The 24,966-nt window shown below is 38.0% G+C and overlaps 2 protein-coding genes across 4 annotated transcripts in view; both read right to left on the bottom strand.

The window, feature by feature from the left end:
• LOC132259560 (cyclin-dependent kinase 14) overlaps positions 1–24,966 on the bottom strand; it is a 93,256-nt gene that overhangs the window by 34,751 nt on the left and 33,539 nt on the right. The gene's annotated exons all lie outside the window — the stretch shown is intronic.
• Positions 4,402–24,966, bottom strand: part of LOC132259563 (type 1 phosphatidylinositol 4,5-bisphosphate 4-phosphatase) — a 64,412-nt gene continuing 43,847 nt past the window's right edge. The window contains exon 5 of one of the 2 annotated variants that reach the window (XM_059757251.1): positions 4,402–4,413. The gene's annotated coding sequence lies outside the window, so the exon portion shown is untranslated. Of the gene's footprint in view, positions 4,414–17,196; positions 17,208–24,966 lie in introns of those variants that run through there. The other variant, XM_059757252.1, reaches the window with a different exon arrangement.

Here is a 24,966-nt window from a genome sequence, read left to right as displayed (position 1 = left end):
CCCGCCATGCCCAACAACAACCACTACGCCTTGCCCTCCATGCCCCCCGGAAGATCCCCCGACCACAACTACCACGCCCTGCCCACCTTGTCCAACAACCACTACGACTCCCTGCCCGCCATGCCCACCAGAGGATCCGCCAACGACCACCACAACTCCATGCCCGCCTTGCCCAACAACCACCACCACACCCTGCCCTCCTTGCCCGCCAGAGGATCCACCAACGACCACCATCTGCCCGCCCTGCCCCAACGAGATGATCTGTCTGGCTGAGCACATGGGAACACTGTGGCCCGGCTCGCGACAGGACAGCTTCCTCGTCTGTCACACCGTCAACCACGCAGCTCTGGAGATGTTCTGTGATCCTGGACAGATCTTCCAGTTCAGCCAGCAAAGGTGTATGTAAGTTCGACCAAAGAACAAAGACGACAACGGACGAGAGCATATAGGCTCGCTATGACAATGGAAACAGCATTATAGTAGTACTCCCCAGTAGATATCTCCCTTAGTGATTGTAGATCGACAGAATTGTAGTGAATTAGTAGAAATACATCCGTGTTTGCATCCCCAACGAATGATTTTTAATAATAGATTCAGGAGGAGATCCAGTATGCTCAGTCGATCTGGGAGATAGCAAGTGACCGGCAAAGGATCAGGAGTCCTCAGAAAGTTGGACAACAGAACGGTGCTCAGAAAGTTGGAGAAAGCAGAAATCCGGCCAGATGATCATCTTCTTGTAGGCGATTGTGGCTCAGTGGTCAACGCGTTTGACTCTCAACGCTATACAGTCGTGTGTTCGAATCTCACCGACGGCGAATCTTCGAATTCAGCAAATTAGAGAAGCCCAAGCGATTACTGTTGAATGTTTCAGTTGAAACACACGCTTCACTCAGATCGTCTTTCGTAATCTGTTCTTTTATATAAAGGTAGACTTTAGAACCACTTATGGTTGGTCGGCAAACTAACAATCCGCCTGAGAAGACTATATCCCTCAATAGGGGGATAAAACCAACAAAATAACCATTAAAGCGAAGAACAGGAGACAAAGGTGAGAAGAGAACTTGAAATGATTATGAAATAGTATTTTATTCATGTTTTTCACTGTTTCCAACATTTTCGAATAACAACTTCATCCCTTGATCTTTGAGTACATAATCACAATTTTCATGCACAAGTTTATCTAATATGCTCAATAGAGTAAAAATAAACCATACATTTAAAACCCATTCTTGTCTCGTGCAATATTCACCCTGTTTCATCATTTCACACTATGTTTATCGACTTCTATCCCATTGACAATAGCGAATGTGTATTGTCGTATGTACAGAGAATATAACATTGAGTTCGGATGGAAGTACATCACATCCATAATCCATAGTCTTTTGTTGTGTACTTTTCACGACAGATGAGCAAATTGTTTCCACACGTTTCCTCCTATTTTGCTGATAAAGCGCATAGAGACTGAAAAGTGTGAATCGAGAGGTGTCTCTCAATAGTGCACATTTTCAATACAAATCCCTGGAAATACTTTCACCCAGAAACATGTGACATTGTCTTTTCCTCGAGTATCGCCAATTAATCACAATGAAGATGAATGAGGGTGTTTATGGATCTCTCGGGACATTGTCATACTTCATCCGCAAATCATTTTCACCACCCTCACGAAGGAGATTTTTGGGATTCTCTGACAAAAACTATATGTTGTGTATCTGGTTACATCTTTATTGGTGATTCTGTTCGAATAAATCGACCACACGCACACAAGTTGAAAACTTTCCATCTCTCATGCTTCGATGCCCAAGACAATTCTGGGCCAATTGTGGAGGGGAATCAAATAAATTATCCCTAAAATATCTGCACACGAGCGAAATAGGGATAAATTGTTGGTACTGGAGAATTTATCGCACTCTCAATATATTGACATATTACCCCAAAATCCAATTTTGTGTCTTTCGCGCAACACTGTTTTGTTTTCAATAACATCCATCCATTTAATTTGCTTGTGGTTGTGAAGATTTACAAATTAAGATTGTGGAAAACAGATAGCAACATTCCATATACACATATAAAAATTTATTGCCCTTCAACTGCGCGGGGTGGAATTCAGGGATATGTTTGGAGGTTGGTGGACAACATTCAGAGAGTGAGAAGGAGATGTGCTTTTGCGTAAAGAATTATGTGTACTCCCAGTGTTACAGTATCAAGAAGATGTTTCTTCTCCGGCGCCCCCTTTCCAATGTCTTCTTGTGAGGATCTACCCAAGTTTGGCAAGGCGAAAGAAAAAGAAAAATTGATTACGGAAACTCTGTCCTACATTGAAAAGACCTTTTCTTCTCCTCCGCAACGCCCGTTACACAACTCCCAATTCAGACATGGCAACTGGCTGTAATGAAAAGAAGTGACATGTGCAGATAAGACAGATCAAGGACGTCTTATCCAATATACAACTTCACATGTCTCTTAACTTTTTTTAAAAAGCTGTCCATGTGGCTTCAATTGACTGCGGAGAAGAGCGTGTAATTCATTTGAATACTGTGTGGCAGGGATGATTAAATCGATTACACCCGCATCAAATGAATTGCCACACTCACTCCTTATCATCTTCTCATCTTCTCTGCCTCTGCCTTCTTCGTTGTGGACAGACAAATTATCCGTCAGATAACCCTTCTCTGCTCGTCCTTTTGCTCATTTTCCACCCCAGTGCCATTGGAGCCGGGGGGAAAACTTAAAAATTCCCAAAGGGGTGGAGGAACGAAAGGCGATACGATGAAATTGGAAGAGGTCCATTAAAAGTGTCTTTCATGACTGAAACCCAATGCTTACACTCCGAAAATTGCATATCATAATCAAGATAACAACATGTTAGCTCTGGTTTGGATCAGATTTTCTTTAGCACAAATTTATCGGTCGTTGCAACTTTATTTTCATAACATTTTAAATAAGCTGTCAAAAATGTGAATTCGTAAGAATGAGTTGCAAGATTGCAATTCATAACAGTTACGAAAATGAGGAATTTATTTTAAAATTCACAATAATGAAATTGACAATAATAATGTTTTTAGGTTAATTTGCACAAATTTCATGGATTTATCTGACCATTTGAGCACATTTCAATGCACTAGATTGAGGTTATGTCCTTCGACGCTTTCCGAGGAAACTGATTGGCTTTCCTAAGCATTTGCAAGTATGAAAAACTACATTTTAATTCATTGACAGCTGAAATTCGTATCCAATAAACTGTCAACTTTGCCTTGCAACGCCTTTTCGTTCGTATTTCATTTGTACCTTACACCAGCGCCGCCAGGTGGTCGCCAATATAAGCTGTGAAAATTGGTAAGTTGCAAACCAAATTCGTAGTTTAAACAAACTGAAATCCTTAATGTTGCAATGATTCCTTATAGAATATTCAACTTTTCAAAAGAATTATAAGTTATTAACGATTGAAAAGCCCCTCCGAAACCCTCCAAAATGTGTATTTACCACCCGTGGTGAAGACATTTCGCCATGGTGCACATTAAAAATGCACGCGACGAATCATATAAAGAGGGGGAAAAGGCTCGGAAAAGCGAGAGTGATAGTGGAAATTCATGTTCACACTCCATCACTTCCGTAGGTCATTTGGCAGTCGGATATGCAGTGGCATTTCATGAACTTGTCCGTAACTCTATTATTGAATTTACCCTTCCTTATGTATGGAATATTTGTCCAGTGTCTGTCGGGGAACCCCCACAATTTCATGCCTATTTCCCAGTGAATATGTTCCGGGGACAAGGGGTGGAAATACACGAATTGATGGGAACAAAGCCAGGTGAAAATTCACTGACAAATGGGAAAATTTCTCTATGCATGCAAAAGGGCTTCGAGAAGAATTTCTCATAGTCATTTTCACTTCGTCTTAGCACTTCATAAAATGCCATCCCCAAGCCAGCCAAACATTACGCAGCAATGTTTCACCGTTGATCCATGGCAACTCTCCGTGAAATTGATCTAAAGGTCAAATTCAAGGATGATTTAACAGAATTTTACCAACAAACAGGGACTTTAGTTTGCCCTTCACTCTCATAAGTATCATCTGAAAATGTGAGAAATATACCCCGAAAAAAAAGAGAGAGAGAAAACTGAATAAGTAATGAGAACAGAGTGCTTCTCATTCACATCTTCTCTCTCTTCACCCCCGTGAAGATATTATACTTCTCTCGAGAATGGATTGAGTCTCATTCATCTGGATTACAGAAGATATTCACACTGTTTCACTCTTCTTGATCTCCCACTGAGTTACTCACCTAAAAAGAGAAGAAGAAAATGGCAAAGTTAGTCTCTCTCTCTCACTTGCTAATGATGAATAATATTAAATTCAAGCCTAAAAGTTTCAACAAAAAGTCAATTTAACATTAACTTCTCCACCTTTTTTTTCTTCGCGGGCTCGCGAGATAAAAATCAGGAAGCATTGCAACTGACAGCACATTATAAATTTCATCATGTCAACTTTTGGCGAAAAAGTAATTAAATCATTTTATGCTAAAGGGTTTACTGCCAATTAATGGGGAATTAGGGACTGTATAATGGCAAAATTTAATGTATCATGTAATATTATTTTCACCCGCGCGACCCAAAATCAAAAATCCATTCTATATAACATTTATAGCATCAGAAAATCCTATTGAATTTGTAATGTAAAGTAAATAAGATTAATTGTGGTGAGAAAAATGACGGGGTTGAAAACTTCAGTAATTAGCCTTCGTCCCTTTTCATCGAATCCCTCCTCCCCCGATTCATGAGGACCCGGAATGGCAATATGTAAATGAAAGACAATTAAATTTTCAATGGTGAAGCGTCAGAATATTCGTCAAATTGAACAAAGAGAGCAACAGAGCTACATTTTCCATTGTACAGTGGCGTGAATAAAGTATTTTCCATTGAATTCAATTATTTTCCTTTTCATGATCTTCAACGTATATTAAAAAAAAATGCGGTAATTGTTCAATTAAAGTCAGTTTGGTCAGTAAAAAATGCAGTTCGAGCAGTAAAAAATGAAGTTTAGTCAGTTAAGAATCAATTTGATTGGTAAAATATTAGTTTGATCAGTAAAAACTTTGTTTGGTCAGTAAAAATTGTATTTTACAGTTCGGTCAGTAAAAAGGCTACTTTTGTTTCCTAATTCCTTCAACCCTTAATCGCAAGTTTGCAGATATTAGTATAAAGTATTCACATTGTAATTTTCTATTCGATTTAAAGAGGAAAAACTGGAAGAAGTTTCACACTATCAGTTTTTCCTTATGCTGTGACATGCCTGGCGGACAAGTCATCGACTTTATCGACTGTCGAGGGATGACATCAAGTGGAAGACTCAATATATCATCCCTCGGCGGGGAGAATTTCACTTATTTGAGGTACAAATGTAGACAGGAAGAGCGATGCCGGAAGCAATCATCGTTTCTTTGCCACTGAATGCGGAGAGAAATGCAAAGTGCGTCAATGGAAAGACTTTTCCATGTCTGCCTGGAATCCGTCCCTATCTTCACTCTCTCTCTCTGCCTCTCGAGGGGGTGACATGATATAGGGCGGTCTGGTTGGGTGCGGAATTTGTCAAAATTTAAAGGACGACAGGGACAATTCGCAACTGTGGAAAATTGTCATTGGAGATGTTGTCACATATTGAGTTGGGTTTTCACTTTTAATCATAAAATCACCAAATCATCCTTCATTTCGACACCCACCCAAGCGCCAGGCGGTCGGAAATTAATGGGAATGAAGTTAGAGGTCTCGTCCGTCTCCTGTTTTCCGGCGAGGGTGAAAACTCAACACCCTCACGCGCCTGTGAATTGCAAGTCGTACATCATTCAGGATGAATTTTTGCGTAATCAGTGGATTACTAACTCGCAGCCGTTTGGCAATTGAATTTACCACCCTCAGGGCCATCAGGTGTGTATGTGGAGTGCGAATGAGTCGAGGGTTGACGCTAAGAAATGCACACACGCGTAGAATTTGGCAGGGAAATTGAGGGATGCCCCTGTGTTCATGCGATGTAAATTGTATTCGATTTCAATCTGACACCCTCGCAAAAGCATCCCTGAATCGACTCTTCAGGGGTGTGTAATAAATTTGTTTGGAATTTGCATAAAATTGTAACTTATCTTCATCAATCAATGATTACTGAATCAACTCTGTTCACCCAAAAATCGAACGCCTCTGGAAACAGATTAAGCATCACAATATGCAAATTTCCACTCAAATGAGTTTTACAAACATTCGTGGGCGGAGAAAATTCGGTGAACTCATTCCGAGACGGAAAAGTGTGTCTTGTTTTGTTTTTGGTAAATTGTCAGAACGCACATTCCTTTCAGTGTGAACTGCTGGAACATTTAAGCGCTCAATTAATGTCGCGATGTCAGAAACCTTTTGCTCCTCACTGTAGCGTGGCAAAAACGCAGCAAAGCAATCACATGACAAGAGCGCGCCTTCATTCAGAGACTACAAAGAAATGTGCAAAAGTGAGCATTTGATGGGGTGAAAGTCTCCCCATCAAGATTTTCCCTTTAGCGCACACAGTAATATTATTAAAAGGAAATGTTCACAAGTTAAGAGATCTTCAGCAGAGAGAGCGCGCGTGGAAAAGCCAGAAAAGTTATATATACATATTTTCCTCCCCCGCGCGCATTTATTGCGCCACACAGTCCATGTCGTAAAAGTCGTTGGTTGTTCATTTGAGGGGCAATTTATAACATAAAATGTTGATCCTTATGCTAATTAGTGTGTACATCGAAGAAATTCACATTCAGACACGTTCAGCCTTTTGAGACGTCACCACTCGAGACGACCTCCCCTTGAGTTACGACCCTCGGCACTGTCGCTGGCGAGCGGGGGAGGATGGCGTCATTTGTGGCGACGTCTCGACGCCCAAACACACCTCCATCGCCGGAAAACACTCCCTCAACGGCGGCAGTCCTTTCTCATCCATTCTGTCAACTATTTTGCCACACACCGCGGAAAAAAGGCGCACCATTTTCCACGCAACGAATAATAATTAAAGTGGAAGCACACGGCAAAGGAAAATTATACGTACACCCACTCATGGGAATTAAATTGAAATCCACAGTGCCAAAGACACTGTGCAGAAAGAGTCCTCTTGAATTTCTTTGCCAACACTCACGACACTCTCACAGACGAGAACGTCCGGAGAGAGAGAGAGTGGAAACGTGACAACACGGAATTGCAAAATGAAGTGATTCTAACGAATTTTCATCTCGTTGTGGAGATAATTAAGAAACTTTCTAAAGTGTCTCTCCGTGTCTTTCAGCATTTTATATATTAACTCATACAAATTATTGTCCTGAACCGCGCGCTATCATAAGTTTCTGCATGAAAGCAGTAAGGAAGTTCAAGTATTTTGTGGGTCAACATCAAGGGGAGAGAATGAAGAATTGTTCTTTTACATTATTTTCTCCCTATTGAAAAATTACATGTCTTTTAAGGGGTCGTTGCAACATTATAAATTTCGTATTTCTGTTCGTAAAAAATATCAATTTGGTGTTGCAATTTTACATTTTCGATAGTCGATAGTTTGAAGAACGAATGAAATGCGAACGAGAAGGCGTTCCAATATGAAATTGGGAGTTTATTTAATACGAATTTAAGCTGTCAAACGCTTGAAATTTGGTGTGTTTCCGTTGAGATTCTTAAAGGATTCTATTGATCAGAATGACCGGAACGAATTAGATTCCTTGACAAACATTTCTTTCAATTTCCTTGGTTTTCACGCGTTTTCATGCGCCAATGCTTGAGACATTGAAATATGAATTAACAACTATGACATCTTATTTAAAATGTTATGAAAGTAATGTAGCAACGACTCCTTAAGTATGATTTTCAACAGAGAAATTTCAATCCCCGAAGCGCACTATTTCATCAATGTTAATTGAAAAGTGAAACGCTTTCTTCGAAGTTTCTTACAAAATGTAACGTTAAATCAAATTTTCGTTGCAAAACTTCCTTCAAAATGTCACGCAAATTCATCATCTGACAAGAGATTGCATCAATGAACTTGTTGTTCTAGTAAAACAACAAGACTTCTCTAATCTTATTACGCTTCAGAGTTTCTTCTCTCAAAAACACGAAAACTTTTCACCGCATGTCGCAAGAGAACACAGCAAAAATTGATAGAAATTAACAATCAGCGCAACTTTTCCCACCGTTGCCGTTGCTTTGCAAAGAAAAGCGAAAAAGAATTGGCAATTTTTGAATTGTCTTCCTCATTGTTCTGCCATCTTTTCACCCTGGGCTTCCTCCTCTCTCAAAATTTGTGGGGCTTCTGCGCTATGCTATATAAGGAAAATTCGATTTACATATTTATGGAGGAGAAATATGTGTCTCAGCACCGCTTTTCTTTTTGGCACACTGCCCTGGCTCGCGCACATCACACTTCGCGGCCCATTGTCAGTGTGACGCTCAGGCCGATGCACATTGCAAAGAAAATTGGCGCCACATTCGTAAAGTGTCAGTGGGGAAAAATTGAAAAACGGGAAATGAACACAAATTGCGAGAAGTCTGGAGGACGCATGTTAATTCTAATCTATACCAATTTACACGCATCAACGCCACATTTCACACACAATTTGCCGTATGTTCATCGACACCCACGAAGTGAGACGTGAAACGCGAATAAATTCAAATTCGCTTGATGTGTACAATTCATATGCATAAAAGATATGGTCAGGACTTTGGATTTCTCGTGTGGGTCTCTCTCTCGTCAGATTGCCTATCAACGTCTCACTGACCTTCATAAGAAGACATTTTTATAGTTGGACACTCTCGATTATGTGTGTTGCGATTACATAAAAACACTTCTCTCTCTCGCGCGCTGATGAAGCGATGGAGTGCAATTCTGTGTGGGTTTGGAATTCAACGTCGCAGTGAAAGTGTCTTAACGACATTTCCGCCAGAAGAAAAAAAAGCAAGAGCAGAATTTCTGTGTGGAGAGATGATCGCAATCTTTGCGTGGCTTCCACTGATTGTTGACAAGTCATATAAAATTTTATACTTCATGTCCCTATCGCAGTGGCATTAAAATGACATGGCGGAGAAGGGGCGACTTTTGTGCCTTCTGTGCAGCACAATAGCGGGCATTTAAAAGCCACCCATTCTCATCCTCTGACAAAAAAGCTTGAATGCTCCTCTCCAAGTCGATGTAATGTAAACATTTACTTTCACCAAAGCGGAGAAAATGATTTTTAACACCGCCAAAGACTTTTTTCTTCAAGGCAACACGCAACATTTAATTGAAGGTCGCATGCAACTTATCCTAACTCGCTTCGCTTCCCCTCTTTTTTCCAAAAAGGGATACGGCACGTGCGGTAAATAGAATCATTCATTATTGAGCATCACGAGTTTTCACCCAAGGTGGAAAATTAAATTTAATCAAATATTAAACTTGAATGCCTCCTTTTCCTGGATCACTTTTTGTGCAAAATACAGAGAGACTTTTCAAAGTCAAGCACAAGTTCTGGTGTGAAACAAGGGGAAGAGATTATTGGCGGAAGTGGTGTACAGCTTTTAAGGAAGTGTTAGGAGTTGATAGTGCAAAAATTTGCATTGAAAAAGCTTCTGGTTCAACAAATTGAAGCATTTTCTAAACTATTCTGCTTAGAAAAATCATTTTTTTTGCTTTTCTAGGTTATGTGATTGATTTACAACAGATTCTAGCGATTAAAAAACACTCATAATCATCTAATTTGTGTTCTAGCTGGGAACATTTCTCTTTTTCTTGGCAAATTTGAGCATTTTTATTCGAAAATATAACTTTTTGCATAAGACACAGCTTAAAAGTTAAACATAACCTCAAAAATGTCATTTCAATCTAGAAATTATGTCTCTTTGCTTAGTTATTTCTGCGGTTTATGCTTGAAAGTGGCAAATTCAGCCTCATTATCTAGTAGAAACATTGTGATATTCGCTATATTTACTCATTTCCAGGCTTTAAGTATTTTTTAAGCTGAATTCATGACCTCACAATTTGGTCAGAATTGTTTAAGGCATACTTTGAAGACTAAATGCGGGATTAAAAGTATTTTAAACGGTCTGAAATCTAAGCATTTGAAGAGTTTGAAACCTCTTGAGAGGGAAAAACCCAGATTGGAGTCTGATAAGTCAGAAATCAATAAGAAAACCAGTTGAAGGAGTCGAAAAAGCGATGGAAAATGCCTTTAAAGGCTCACAGAGGTGTCTGATGTGAAAGTCTTCCGAAATGTAAAGTGTCACGACCTTTGAAACACCCACAATGAAGATGGAACAGACAAACAAACCACCCACAAAGAGATATTCTAGGGATTTTTCACCATTACGCAACTTCTATCAACATCAGCGTCTGTCTCACGCACTGCCTGGAAATCTTATTATGCCATGCAGAGTGTCAGCATTGAAAATTTGTGGTTTAGCGATACACACATGATATATGGTAAGCTCAATAAGCCACCACATGGGGTGCCGCGGGTGGCAAGGATTCATATTCCCCATAGTTTTGAGCCCCTCAGCGCGCTCAACCACCATCACGTCACTGATCCTCGCACTGCGGCGTCTTCTGTATTGGCGGATAAAATGCTTGGAATTTCAGTCAATATTCCCCAATGGGTGGAAAACACTTTCCCTGCCACAAGAAATTCACCCTCAATCCACCAAATTGTGGAGATGTGACACACACACACGCATTCACAAGTGTATTTGCATCTAGTCATAAAAAAAACCCTTGGCAAATTCTCCCTATAAAGTTGTGGAATTTTTATGATTTATTTGCGTAATTGATTGAAGAAATCAATTTACACCCTATTCTTCGCTCTCGACTTCATTTTATCCGCACACAACAAAAGACACCAATTTTCTTCTCCCCTTTTCTCACCGATAATGTGAGACATTTGCAGAAACACATGGAAATTTGTCGTCCTCTGTCGATCCATCACTATAACAGCAAAACCCAAGCTTTTCCGCGGGAAAAGCAACACTCTCGCTCATTCGACACCCATTGAGCTACTAATTGCGGAATTATGGTAGCTAATTCACAAGCGAAAAAGCTAATTCAACACCGCGCAGATCAAATATTTTGCCATCATGCCGTGTAACACCATTGCGGTCTCCTTTAAGCCGCATTTTCACCTCCTCATTGCCCATTTTCCATTGCTGCACACACACTTTTAGCTGTGATTATCCGTGTTTTCTTTCAGTTTTCAAATTGTTTGGCGAAGAGATTAATGATTTTCATATGTTCTATCCAACACACACACCACATATTCGTAATTGCCAACTTTCCCAGAGTGTTTTTCAGAGCAAATTGTGTGTGAGTATATATTTAAGCATTGCCTTTGCCCAGGTATTTTGTATGCATACTCAATTTACTGTTTTCTTTCTACCTCTTATTTGCCTTAGAGTGTTATGCACATATAAAAAGCCAGTGTCACACTTTTTGAACATTATAATACATTACACTCCATAATTGAAGGTAATTGCGCATATTGAGGAGAACAAGAGGAAGATAATATGGCTAAAATCTGTACACCACCTTCTGACACTCTCACATCTTGTATAAAAAATCATAAGCACTTCATTGTTCATATCATGACTAAAATTAAATGATAACTGGAATATAACTGAAATATAACCGAAATTCAACCGAAAACTAACTCAAATCTAACTGAAAACTTTAAAACTCACGTTTTCTAACAATATTTAACGATTTTCTTCCGTTAAAATTGCACTTTTCCGTATTTTAGCCAAAAAATCGGTATAGTTTAGTAAAAAAAATTGAGCATTGATTCCTAAAATCACGATTTTCACTGAACAAAAATACGCAATTCTTCTAATAAAGTGAAAATACTTTCAGTTTAGGCGCTGAAATTTCTACTTTAAGATGATATTTAATCTTAAATCAGTCAAGAAACCTAGAAAAAAATGTTAAAATTAAGACTTGGATAAAAATTTGAGTATTGAAACAGTTTCTCTTGATCTGTACACCATTTCTGACCATATTATTTCCCCTTTGTAAGAAAAGACTGCGTCGAACTGCATACTCTTTCAGGCTTAAGTGTAGAGGAGTTTTTCTAAGAATTGCAGAATTTAAGATCACAGAAATTTTTACCGCCAAAACAGGCTTTTGATTATTATTTGTGAGTACTTATTTCAACGATTTCTGGAGGTGTGAAGAAATACAAGATCTTAATTCCTCCCCAAATAAGAATCAGTTGCCCAACTGTTAATACAGGTTATCATGACACATCTCTATTTTCTCTTTACGGCAAAACGTGTCAAGCTAAATAGAATTCCATTGCCATGGCGAAAGGGATGCTTGTCACATATTCAAAAAGGAGTCGTATTAAATTTGTCTCCATATTCAATTATCGTATTCAAATTCAAACCCAGAGACTTCTGTGTGATTTATGACTTTCTCTTTCAGCCTAGCGTCAAGTTCTTCTACAAAATCTGAAAGAAAATGCTAAATGCGATAATTTATCTCGCTTTGTGTGTTGAAAATAATAGGACACACACACTCACTCACACACGAGTAGCTACATTTCTCTTTGATAGAAAATTTCTTCACACCTTCGCCAAACACAAGAGTTTAAGATCTCCACTCAATCATTTCACTTCGGCACGCCAGAATCACATTTCGTATGGAGGCAATTTGGCCATAGTTGAATACAAAAGGCGTAAAAGGTGTACATGAGTGAGAGAATAGGATTCATAATTAATTAATTACATTATAATGGTATTCTTGAGAAAATTAGAGAAGAGTTTATACAAGTAAACACGACAAAACACACATGAATACATTGCAAACAATGGAAATTGACTCTTAATGAATCATGTAAAGCACTCTTAAACCTTGACATTAATTAATGCACTTTTCTACAGCATTATCTCTCTATGCACACACTGCATTCAATTACACAGCCAAGCTTTGGAGAAAGAGTCGAGAAATTTTTACTTTATATTCAGCGATTTTGCACAATATTTAGCACCATTTCATTTGCAAAAAATAACTAGCGAAAGTCATAGCAATTAAATTCACATGCATGCCAAGAAAGTTCGGACTTTTGATACAAAATTTATCCCATTGTCTGCAGATGCAAAATGTATCATTGAACTTTCAGAACTTGTGCGGCAATTTAATTCATGTGCGAAAACCTCCCCAATTTGCTAAGCAACACAACGAAAATTTCACAACTTCCCGCGCGACACAAGGAAGTTTCAGCTTAGAAAGGTGTTTACATTTGAATATCGCATTACATTGCGTGCAATGGCAAAAGTGTGAGACGCGTTGTAAAACAAATTCAATCCCTCTAAATGTTATCACAACGCTAAAATATTCACAAGTTGAGGACGGAAAATCCTTATAGAAAATTATCATAATAACGAGTGTGCAAATAAAGTCAAGGCGAATGTCGCAACTTTCCCGCCCAAACTCCTCGCCAAATATAATAACCATTTCTTGCATAAATACTATGAGAATAGGTTTGAGCACTTGTAGGATTTTCACCTTTTCGTTATGCGTTATCTCTTCAGGCCCACCTCGTGTCACTGTCCTCTATCGCACGGGGAAATCTTGAGGCACACTTTCTGGCTGCCACGGAGGAAAGTGTGTGACGTCAAGCATACTCGCAATGCCCTCAAGAATGTTGCTTTAGTGTCGGGAATAACATTTTAGGAAAATAGATACAGCACAGGGCAAACAACACTACGAATCACTGTAATCAGTATTTTGGTGGGTTTTACTCACAACTTTATCGTCTGTTTAACTACCACGTGAAATCTACATATTGCACTAAATTGTTCACATGATAACAAACTTTCACGGGAGCGAGTTGCTCTCATTTCATATTGTCGACGACATTTTGCCGAGCACGATCTGTTAATAATTTGAGTCTCATTTGCTGGCCATTCAAACCATCATTTTACCCAGTAAACCACAAAATCTTTTTAAAAAAAGCATGTATTTTAGCTTTAGCTGAAAAATGCTAAAATATCTGAGCTAAAATTTGAACAACTCCCGAACAAAAACTACTGGCGTCACAAATACAGCAATTTAAAGCAAAATATTAAGCTAATTTTGACGCATTCATCTTCTTAGCAATCCTCTGAATTGTTCAAATTTTCTGCTGTTTTTCGCTTTATATTTTGCTAAATTTTGTGCTTTATTCTCATTAGAACTTAGCAAGGAAGCAGGAAGTCCAACTTGTCTGTAAATCTCTCATTTTTGAGGTTATTTGCATGGCGTAATTTATACAATTCACTTGAGTGTTATTATCACGAAGTATATTATTGAAATGGAATGGTTGTTACATGATGCGCCATCTGTGTATTTAAGTGCTCATCAATATTTTGACTGGTCGCCGCTACGTTCGCTAGTGTATCAATCAAAAGTGCTAAAATCTTAGCGAAAAATTTAGCTTTTTCACAGTGACAGATAATTCCTGTCACAGTGACAGCTGTCAAATCATAAGAAACACTTGGCAAAGTCTCCATTCTGTGGAAAATAAACTCAATGTCTTCAAAAGTCTTTTCGCAGCATCTTTTTCTGTTCAGTATCTCTTCATTATCGTCACTTGTATGCATTGCATCATACAAGCTGTGCATTTGAATAGCATTCAGGACGTCTTTCAGCACAGGATCTGCATACAATTTGTGAAATACACTGTCATCACTGAAAGCATCGTTTACTCTCCGCGAGCGTCTTGAATCTATCACGTAAACTGGAGCTCCATAAATTTTCAGCATCTGGGAAAGAGAGTCTTGAAAAGCGCCGAGCAGCAAAAACGGACTAAAAGACGCTCTTATTGTGTGATATTCTTCACAAATTCTGGAGTACACATTTCGATGGGAAAAAATGTTTATACAAGGACAAGAGAAGTGTATATTTCTTCAGCATGTTTTCCCTCGTATGAAATAAGGAAAAAAAAGTCAGAGAATTCATCATCACCATTTTTTAATTGAATTTGCATGAAATTAGACAGGAAAGAGAAGTGAATGAGATCATCTCATTCATCGTGGTTTTTCTTCTTCTCTTGCCTTCCTGTCTGAGAGACACGCAGTAGATTCGAGACTCTTTTATCTTCCACAATTAACATTTTATTTCTCTTGTGTATCTTTTTCTGTTTATATTTAAACTCTTTTAGATTAAACACATCACACATTGAGAAACACACGAGGGCAATAGCTGAAGGAAAAATGATAGGGAAAACGAGAAACATTCAGGAAATAACAACTGTGACTGCGTGAAATGCATTCAATAAATTGTCAATGCAACTTTATTCAATTTATGTGCGGTTATAGTCGACATCCAAAACCCCAATAATTATAGAAACATTCACATGAATAACAAGTTTTTTCTCAAGACAGTTGACTTTTTTTCTGAGAATGCGTGAACGTTTTGCGGTTTCATATTTCAAGTAAAACTATTCATTCCATATGCCAGACTATAGAAGCCATCTTCCCCACACCACAACATGATATTGTTAATCAAGATCCCAGACGCTTTTTCACCACACATGAAAGGCCGTTTTTATAGTGAATGAAATGGGGTGAAATAAGTTCACTTCTTTGATATTTCAAATGTGTTGATTATGCATTAACACCATGTTCTCTCGACTGCATTCACAAACACAAGATTGAGTTGCGAGAGAACGATTTGTTGAAATCACATTCGATTGAAAGTGAAATTTGATTGATTTTTCCGCACAAATTCCCAGAATTTTGTACATAAAACAATTTCTCAGGAATTTTTACACCAATTATATACATATTGAAGAGATGTTTGTGATTATCCTACTAAACTTATTAAAAAATGCGTCTTCGAGTACATTTTATTCAAATAATTTCTAAAAAATCAATTTTTATATTTTACATGAACTTTCCTTCAAAGTTTATCAATGCAAAAATTCATAAATCTCACAAATATATTGATTTAAAGTTTAAAAATACAAATGAAAAATTCCGAAAGTCTAGAATTATGTAGTAAAGAGAGCATTTTATGAAAATAAATGTTTTTTAAGACAATTTTCTTAAGAAAAAAATGTACGACAAACACAATTAATAGTCAACTTTTTCATATTTTGTGCCAAGATTTTTGATACAATTCTCCGCACAGCGCAATGGCAAGAAATCCTCGTGTGACCAAACTCGTGGCAATGAGAGCAAAACTCAGACTTCTTCTGCGCGATTGGCTATTATTATTAGAAACATGTTGTGATATCATGCCTTCAATACACCTTCTTTTCTCAATGCCACTCTGCATTTTATCGCCACGGCAATTTTCACCTCTTGGGGCTGAGATGGAAAGAAGAGTCTTGAATCATGTGAGTCTTCACGAGAGTGATATTGTGGGATTTCACGCACACACACATAGAGATATCTCGTGAGAGACAACATGTAATTTTCTCATTCACCTCACAACGTAATATCAAAGCGAAATTATTCAACCAGAGGGACTGGCAAAGAAAATATCAAGATTAACATTTCACTCGCACACCTTAGAGTCGTTCCCAGGTGAGACACAACTCGACTGATGAATGAGTGTACACTCGGTGGGTCGCAGAACGATCTTGTGGTACAACAGAGATGGAAGTCGGTGACCTGCCAAGGTCGTTTTCCACTCAATAGCCACAATCCATCTCATTTGGAGTGCATTTTTCACCGAGGCGTGTTGCCTTTCAGAAGCTTCGCCCCATTTTTCCAATTAAACTCTCGAAATGATACAAAAAAAATGTGCTTGAAAACAACCCAGTGATAATCCGAAATGCAATATTTTCCACACGCAGCACAATTAGCATTGAAATGTGTGAAAATATTCACACTTGTGATAAAATTCAGGTCGCAAAACGCATTTTGTGGTCTGTTTTACATCCGCTTAATATGAGTATTTTAAAAATTCATTAAAAAATTCATTTGTCCCGAATTATTCTCTCCTTTGAGCAGACACAAATTATTTTTTTCTCCCCCTCCCGCATTCAACATATACATAAAACATATATTTATCTTTACTTAACCATCCGAATAAAAAAAAAACACTTGGAATACAGCAAACAAACACATTTCAGCTTTTGACACTAAATACTTCCGCTGCGGAAATTGTTGAATTCTCTTTTTTTTTCGGCAACGCCAAAAATTGTGGCCCATTTTGCAGTGCTTTACGCACTTTGAGTGTGTTGAGAATCCCAGATTTTTTTTTTCTTCGATACAATCATTTGGCATGTCTCATCGTTGATGCTTGTCTCGTGTTTCCTCAATTCATCATGAAATTTCCAATGTGGGTCAATTGTTCCGCTCAATTAGACATTTTGTCTGGTCGGGAATTGACATTGAAAATCGACTCGAATTGGCCATTGGCGTGAAAAAGGCAATCAAGGAGAAAAAGCACGATGGCCATTGGCATGAATATTGGAGTGTATCGCCCCGAAAAAAAGTGTCAGCATCATACAGTAGCGAAAATTAGCTTAGGACTTGTAATCATCGTCATTCCATTCATCATAATGAATGAAATTTTTAAACTACTTTATTTGATTTTAGGTTTTCTAGCAAGTGTTTGACACCATAAATCACATAAGAGCCATTTTCCTGCGATGCATAAAAATGCAACGTCACGTGTCTTGGGAAAGCCTAGTCGTGATCTTCATAAAACATCTGTGAACAGGATTTGGGCCGCAGTTGTGCGGTAGAAATGAAGGAATGGTACAAAAGAAAGTTGATAAGTCCAAATCAAGGCGTCCTGTGACGTAGAAGTCTTCTAGACATTCGCTAATCTCTCTGCTTTTGCAATATCTTGGCTCTGCTTTGACATATTACCATGATTTCAACGCCATTTGAGTGATAAAATGGAAGTTTGAATGGTAAATGTCTTGAAAATTGAATGAAATATCGAATTCTTAGCACCAAAGGTGTCTTAAGCTAAACTTTCGCCACTGTATATAAATCAATGAGGTCGCACTTCATGCCTTAATTCATTGGTTAACATCCCATGTGATACGCGATTGTCCGCCACGAGAGAAGCTGTTTGCGAAGCAAACGTGCTATTGAACCCTATTGAGTCATTTACCGCACATAATTATTTCTTGCGCTGTATTTGCTATTCTTACTTGACTTATCGCGCTCTCCTCCGATGTTCTCATTTCCAACGCCTCACAAACAGCCACAGCATATAAAACCCACCCCACTGACTTGCAATATCAAATGATGATGTTGAACATTTATTGTGTACAAAATGCTCCAACATTGATGGTAGCTGTTGAACAAATATTGCACTCAATGCTCGCTCCGTTCCACAAATAAATTGTATTCGATTTGAGAAGTGCATTGAAACAAGCAGAAAAACCGCGAGCGCGCGAGTTAAGATGTTGGAAGAATGCAACTTCCGGGGCTTTGCGGCTGAGGTCAAGATTTTGTAGCATTGACATTTATGTGCTTGCTGGTTCTCCTATTAATTATTCATAAAGCCCCAACATCAAGAGCCTTTTTCTCGTTCTGTTCCTCTCGCGCGCGCAATTAACGTCCGGAGATGTAATTTAATAACAAACTTGGACGCTTTTTTTTTCTCTCTCTCTCTCTATATGTATATAAATATATTCGAGAAATTTTTTTCGTGCCACAGCAGAGAAAAAAAAGAGAATCACCTTGCCTTCACTCCGTCCAGAGTGTGGCAGAAATACAGCTGAAATGAGAAGCTGTTTTTGTTGTTATATTTCTCGCGCGCGATCTTTAATTTATTTTTCAACTCATTAAGCCAAACCCTTCCGCATTCAAGAACCTTAACCATCATCCTGCATTCGAGTGCTGAATTCCGATGAGGAGAGCGTTCACGAGAAGCAAAATGGGTTATCATATAAATGTAATGAGGGCAATGATGGTGAAATATTGCTCAGAATCCAGAATGTGAGGCTGTTGAAGAGTGTTGGTGGATGAGTTGTATGTTTTTAGAGGGGTTGAAAAATTAATTCATTCTCACACGCGAGTTCAGTAACCCCTTTTCGCTTTCCGGTCCAGATTATGATGCATGGCAAAAAATGTCTCTCATTAAAAATATACAACAACCCTTCAGCATCACATTGAAGATTATACATTTTATATACAGAAGGCAAACTCAAATGCTTTTGATGCCCAATTTAGTGGAGCTGCGAAAGGAAAAGTGACCAAGAGTTTTCCTTCATCACCCGTTCAGTGAAATTCCGTGAACTTTTGCGAGACTTTTGGATATTTTCGCAATCTGATGAGAAGGTAAATGACTAAATAAACTTGGCTCTTATTAAGGAATACTGGTAAATTCAAAAGATACTTCAATTTCTACCACATCTTTAATCTTCACCTATTATTATTAAATTAAATTTTAAAGCATCTCACGATGACATTCTCAAGCATCATTAAATTAGTTAAATCTCTATGACACAGAAACGTGGTTCAGGCCAATTCTGCGTTAGAAGCGACGCGCAAAACCCCTTCAGAAAGACGTGACACATGAAGATAATTTATTATTCCTGCAGTGATTTTCCCTTCGTGACTTTAAATTGTCAAAAGTGGAGCACAGAATCTCGCAATGATAATTCAATTCACATATTTTATCATCGAAATGTAATATCGAGAAGATGCGAAGCAATTGTTATTTATGTTTTATCGACACCAATCTTTCGCAATCATGCAAACGTGATTGTCTTTTTCCTTGGCTGTCAACATCATCATCACGGCCTAAATGGTGATTCTCTATCACTTTCAGCTTCACCACCGCTGAAATCCTCCGAATTTCATAGCAGAATGAGTGTCTCTTGTGCCACGGCGACAAGAGACACAACAACTCTTCATCCTCTGATTGCCCAGAAATGCTCTTGCCAAGCCGATCACGTTTCGCACAACGCCAACAACGCACCAAATAGACGACAAATGATGCCTCCCAACCCAAACCCAACTCAAGAGCGCTCAATTTCCTCCTCAGGCCAGCTAGGATTTTCCAGGATGAAGGGATCTGGTGGGACTTCTGGCAACTATTCTTCCTGTTTGGACCATAGAAAAACATCTCATATTTGGCTCTTGTTATTTCTCCACACTTTTTCCTCCCGAAACTCTCTCTCTCTCTCTGTCTCTCTGTGTATTGTTCTTCTCCCCCACTTTTCTCGTGCTTCCCAAATGCCAACAATTGCCAGAATTTCCAGCCGATGAAAAAATATCCGGAATATTTGTTCAATTTCCCTCCCTTTTCCCCATCCAAACCATCTCTCTCTCTCTCCTCATCAATCTTTGAACAGCTCCCAGTGAATATTCTAATACGCGCCTTCGGGAACGTGCACGTAAATAAATAAGCACATTGCGCGGCTTCCACGGTATGAACATGGAAAACTGGTAAAAATGTAGAGTCATCGTAAATCCAATATATAATTTACAATATAGTTTCCACGATATCAAGCAAAAAATATCTGTGCTTAAATATTACCGAAGCGGAAATGCAGTGTCAGGTCGTCTGACATGAATAATTAACAAAATTGCCTTATTGAATTTTCACCATGCTAATCACCCGTGATTCAATCATTCCAGTGGCTCTCTCGCTTTGATTACACACAAATATATTGAACTATTTCAGCTACTGAAAGTGTAAATTAATAGAGCCAGTCTTGAAAGTGGAAATGCATGATGTTTAGAGATGTAAAATAAAACGCTGATTGGAAAATAAACCAACAAAATGAAATTGGAGCTTGATTTATTCGGAATATTAAGGCATTTGTCCAGTATTTCTCTTACATATGGCTAAGCCAAGGGGGAGATAATATGGTCAGATTAGGTGTACAGATAATTACTTTAATTTTTGCAATATTTGGTTCACAGTTTTGATTTTCTGTTGTTTATTTAACTTGTGGAAATTGATTTTTATCCAAGTTTCAATTTTGATATACTTTTCTAGGTTATGTTATTGATTTAAGACTAAATAACATCTTAAAAAATGAAATTTCTGTACTTTAAATGAAAGTATTTTAATTTTATTGTTAGAATTGCATATTTTTACTCAATGAAAACTGTGATTTCAGAAAACAATTCCACAATTAAACATAACCTCAATTTTTTTTCATAATAAACTGTTGCAAATTTGAGTTAGAAATAAGAAAGAAAGTTAATCAGAGGATTATGATCACGAAAAATTCTCAAAAATGTAATTTTAACTGAAGAAAACCATAAAATATTGAAGGAAAACGTAAGTTTTAAAGTTTTAAGTTAGATTTGAGTTAGTTTTCGGTTAGATTTTAGTCAGATTCCAGTTATCAGTTGATTTTAGTCTCGTTATAAACAATCCATGATCTCTAAAGTTCTGGAAACTGTTGAGGATTGGTCATACAAATCGTGGAAGTATCAGGAAGTTGTGTACAGTTTATCACCATATTATCTTCCCCTTGGGCTAAACTTTACACTCTCCTGTTCAGACAAGACTGATTTTTATCCAATTGCCATTCATCTTTGATATATGATCGAAAGTATGCATTTTTTTAGCACAATTCTCAAATTTCATGTGGAATTAACATCTAGAAAATGAAGAGAAGAACAGGTAGAAAATGAAAGTCACACTATCTATTCTGTGCACTTCCCAGTTTGCAGAATCATCGACTCTATTTACACGAGAGTGAGACGTTCTTGAGAGAAGGAATTATATGAATGTCTGCTGTATTTGCATTTCATTGAATTAATTCAGATGGAAGAGAGCTTCTGGTGACAAGATGAAAAAGCAAATACACAAACACACATGATATAATTAATGCTGAAAATGTGATATATTGTGTACAATTTGTCAATGAAAACAGGAATCCTCGTGATCATGACAGGGTGAGTGGCAATTCGCCCCAATTGATTCAATTACAGTCTCGCCCCTAAACCCCAAAAGCTCCTTCACGCGCCAAAGTGCCTCCTAATGATTGCGCGGCGAGAACCTCTTTAAAATCGCACACTTGTCACATGACACATTTCAACGCTCGCACTTCAAACACATCCTGTTGGGGATCCACTCTCTGCAAACCCCACACACACACACGCTCTGCTCCTGACTGGGGATGTGTCAACATGAGCCAGAAGCCAAGTTGGAGGATGATTTTCTTCCTTGTTGAAAACTTGATTTTCCCTTTCATTGCCTTCTGCCATTGTCAAGTGTCAAGCGCGTCTTTCCTCACATCATTCTCTCTATAGCTTCCTAGTGCACACAATTTTCCTGCAAATTGACTTTCCCACCTTTCGTGGCGTGAAGAGTCATTTGGGAAAAATTTCATGTATATGATCCCATCCATTGTAGTTCTGTCAATTCCATCACACAAACTCCACGCCTCGCTGTGTTTGCACAAGAATTAGTCACAGGTTCAACACTTCGAACACTTCAATTCCCCAATCATCCTTCGCTTGGCTGTGAGTCATTTGGAACGAATGGTTGTTTTGAGCTTTCAATACACATCATACAGGGTTGTTCTACAAGTTATGCGAATACAAAATGATTGGAGTGATTCCCAATCAAACAAGGAATGTTAAAAATGTGTAATATTAGTTTAAAACAATGCGTTGATATTTTGTGTCATACATATTCGGCTTAAAATTGCGAGTGTGTTAATAAATTCACCACATGTGTTAAAAATTCACCACGTTTGTTAAAATTTCACCACTTTTGTCATTTGCGATTCTGATTCACACGTGCTAAGCCAATTTGTACTCTCAGAATGTGTTAATTCAACACGATCTTCAGAGGTTATTTTAAGGAATGTGTCAAAAGCAGATTGACAGATCGGAAGCTGCAGAATAAGTTGCAAATATGGATCAATCTGCAATTGTGTTTCTAATTTTGAAGCTTCTAAATTCTTTGTTTTAACCCTGATTTACTTGAGTTTTAGCAAGAATATCAAGGACAGTTTTTCCTTATTCCTCAGTTTAACATTCCTGTGTTTGAATGGGAATTGATCCAGATATCTGTATAGTGAGTGTAACAGTTTGCATTCATGCTTCTGCATTCTCCGCACAACACTGTAGAGACTGTTGTGAGTGAAACAATACAGAAAACCCACTGTCCATTCAAATATAGCTCAAGATGGCAAGAAATGAGGTGAATTTTATAAGCCAAGCATGACGCGTCGATTTAATTCCAACAGCTTAACCATGTGGCATTTTGTTTGGACTTTCTGCGGCGCGAATGTATGACGAAACGATCGCAAGAAAAACACATAGTCTTAGTGTGACAAAGAACAGCCGACACACCTCCGCGTCTTTTTCGCTAATCCACCCACAATCTCATGATTTTCACATCATTGATTTTAATAAATACACACAGTTGTCCGAAAAAAGCCATAGAAGAGCAGTTTAACGATGAAAAATTTCATCTTCAGCAGACCGTGGAGGAATATTAAAATTTCTATTAGCCGACGACGACCTGATGAATGACGGCGCAGTTTATGGTGAAAACAAAACTGCCTTGCCCTTCTTTCTTCGTCTCTATGTAACACCTTTCTTCCCCCCAACTCCTCGATGAATTATTAAATATATGAAATACACCAGCTTCATATGCACTTTACATTGTGCAGTTTTGTGCGGAATTTTATGCAATTCCGCGGACAATATATAAAAGGGCGTGAAGAGTGATTTTATTGCACTCTCGGAAGGATTCATTCTTGCATAATCCTCAGGAAAAGAAGTGTGTGTAATGAGATAAGGAAGAAAAAAAAGGTGGTGCAAGAAAGTGGCTGAGAAAATGCTAGTGTAATAAATGTGAGGCAGGAATAATTTAAAATTTAAATATTCCCAACCAAGAAATTGATCATAAATCCATCAAAATCTGAGAAAATATTCATTGCACTTCTTCTTGCATCTCAAGCAATTTATTCATTTCTCTCCTCCTTTACTATATATTCTCTCATGCCCACACAATTAGCGTCTCATGAGATTCGCGCCTGGTAGAGATGAAGAAAAAAAAAGCAGCTCTCTCAGACCAAAATAAAGAATCATGTGCATTATTAAATACAAACGAACATTTCCTGTAACAATAAATGAACAGTGGAATTTTCTATAAATAAAACCAGTAACACACAGAGAAAGAGAGAACATTGGCAGAAGTGAGAAGAAATAAAGGGAATGCAAACATGCTTATATTCTTTCTTAACACATCACAGACTGACTTGGACATATGCACTGCACCACCAAGGATTATTCATAGAGTCACAAACACATCTTGTTCCTCTTCTTCTTCCCTTCTGTCTCTCTCTCTCTCTGTGAGAAAAGCCAAACGATTCTCTTCTCCAATTAGTGGGAAAAATGTCGAGTTGGGGATTTAAAAGTGAAAATTAATACATGAAACAAAGATAAACACCTCCGATGGCGTAAAGGCATTAACACTTTCCTGCAACACTTTAAATCATCAACACAAGCATTCTGGTCAGTCTGAAGACTGTGTATAGATTCATAAATCATCATAACAGCAAACACAACTCCTTTTATTCAAGCCCTTTTGCACACGCGATTTAGCAGCTGCAAAAATGCAGATGCAACAAACAATAATTCCTAAGATTGTTGTTTGTTTATTTGAAAAGGGACTTAAATAATGCCATCCACTCATGGGAAATCACACACATAAGAAGTCCTCAAGAAGTTTGCTTAACAATATTCTTTCCAATTCCCAGAATACTTCTTCGTAAATAACGATAAAACGTTGTTTTCCTATTGCAAATTAACCAATAAAAACATTATGGGTCGTTGCAACATTACGAATTTCGTATTTCAATTAATAAAAGCTATGAACTTGGGTTGCAACTTTACACTTTTACGAAATACGAACAAAAAGGCGTTGCAAGGCAAAGTTGGAAGTTTATTTAGTACGAATTTCGCGAAGAATTAGTTCAACTGGACGAAATAGTGAATCCCAGTGACAAAACATCTTCATCTGTGACTGTTCCTGACATTTCACGTGTTTCCAATGGAATTCTTGAAGAATTCTTCTGC

Source organism: Phlebotomus argentipes, unplaced genomic scaffold, assembly GCF_947086385.1.
Source record: "Phlebotomus argentipes unplaced genomic scaffold, Phlebotomus argentipes genome assembly scaffold_18, whole genome shotgun sequence".
Taxonomy (NCBI): Eukaryota; Metazoa; Arthropoda; class Insecta; order Diptera; family Psychodidae; genus Phlebotomus; species Phlebotomus argentipes.
The sequence above is the reverse complement of the archived record's forward strand: the minus strand, read 5'-3'. Positions and strand labels throughout refer to the sequence as shown.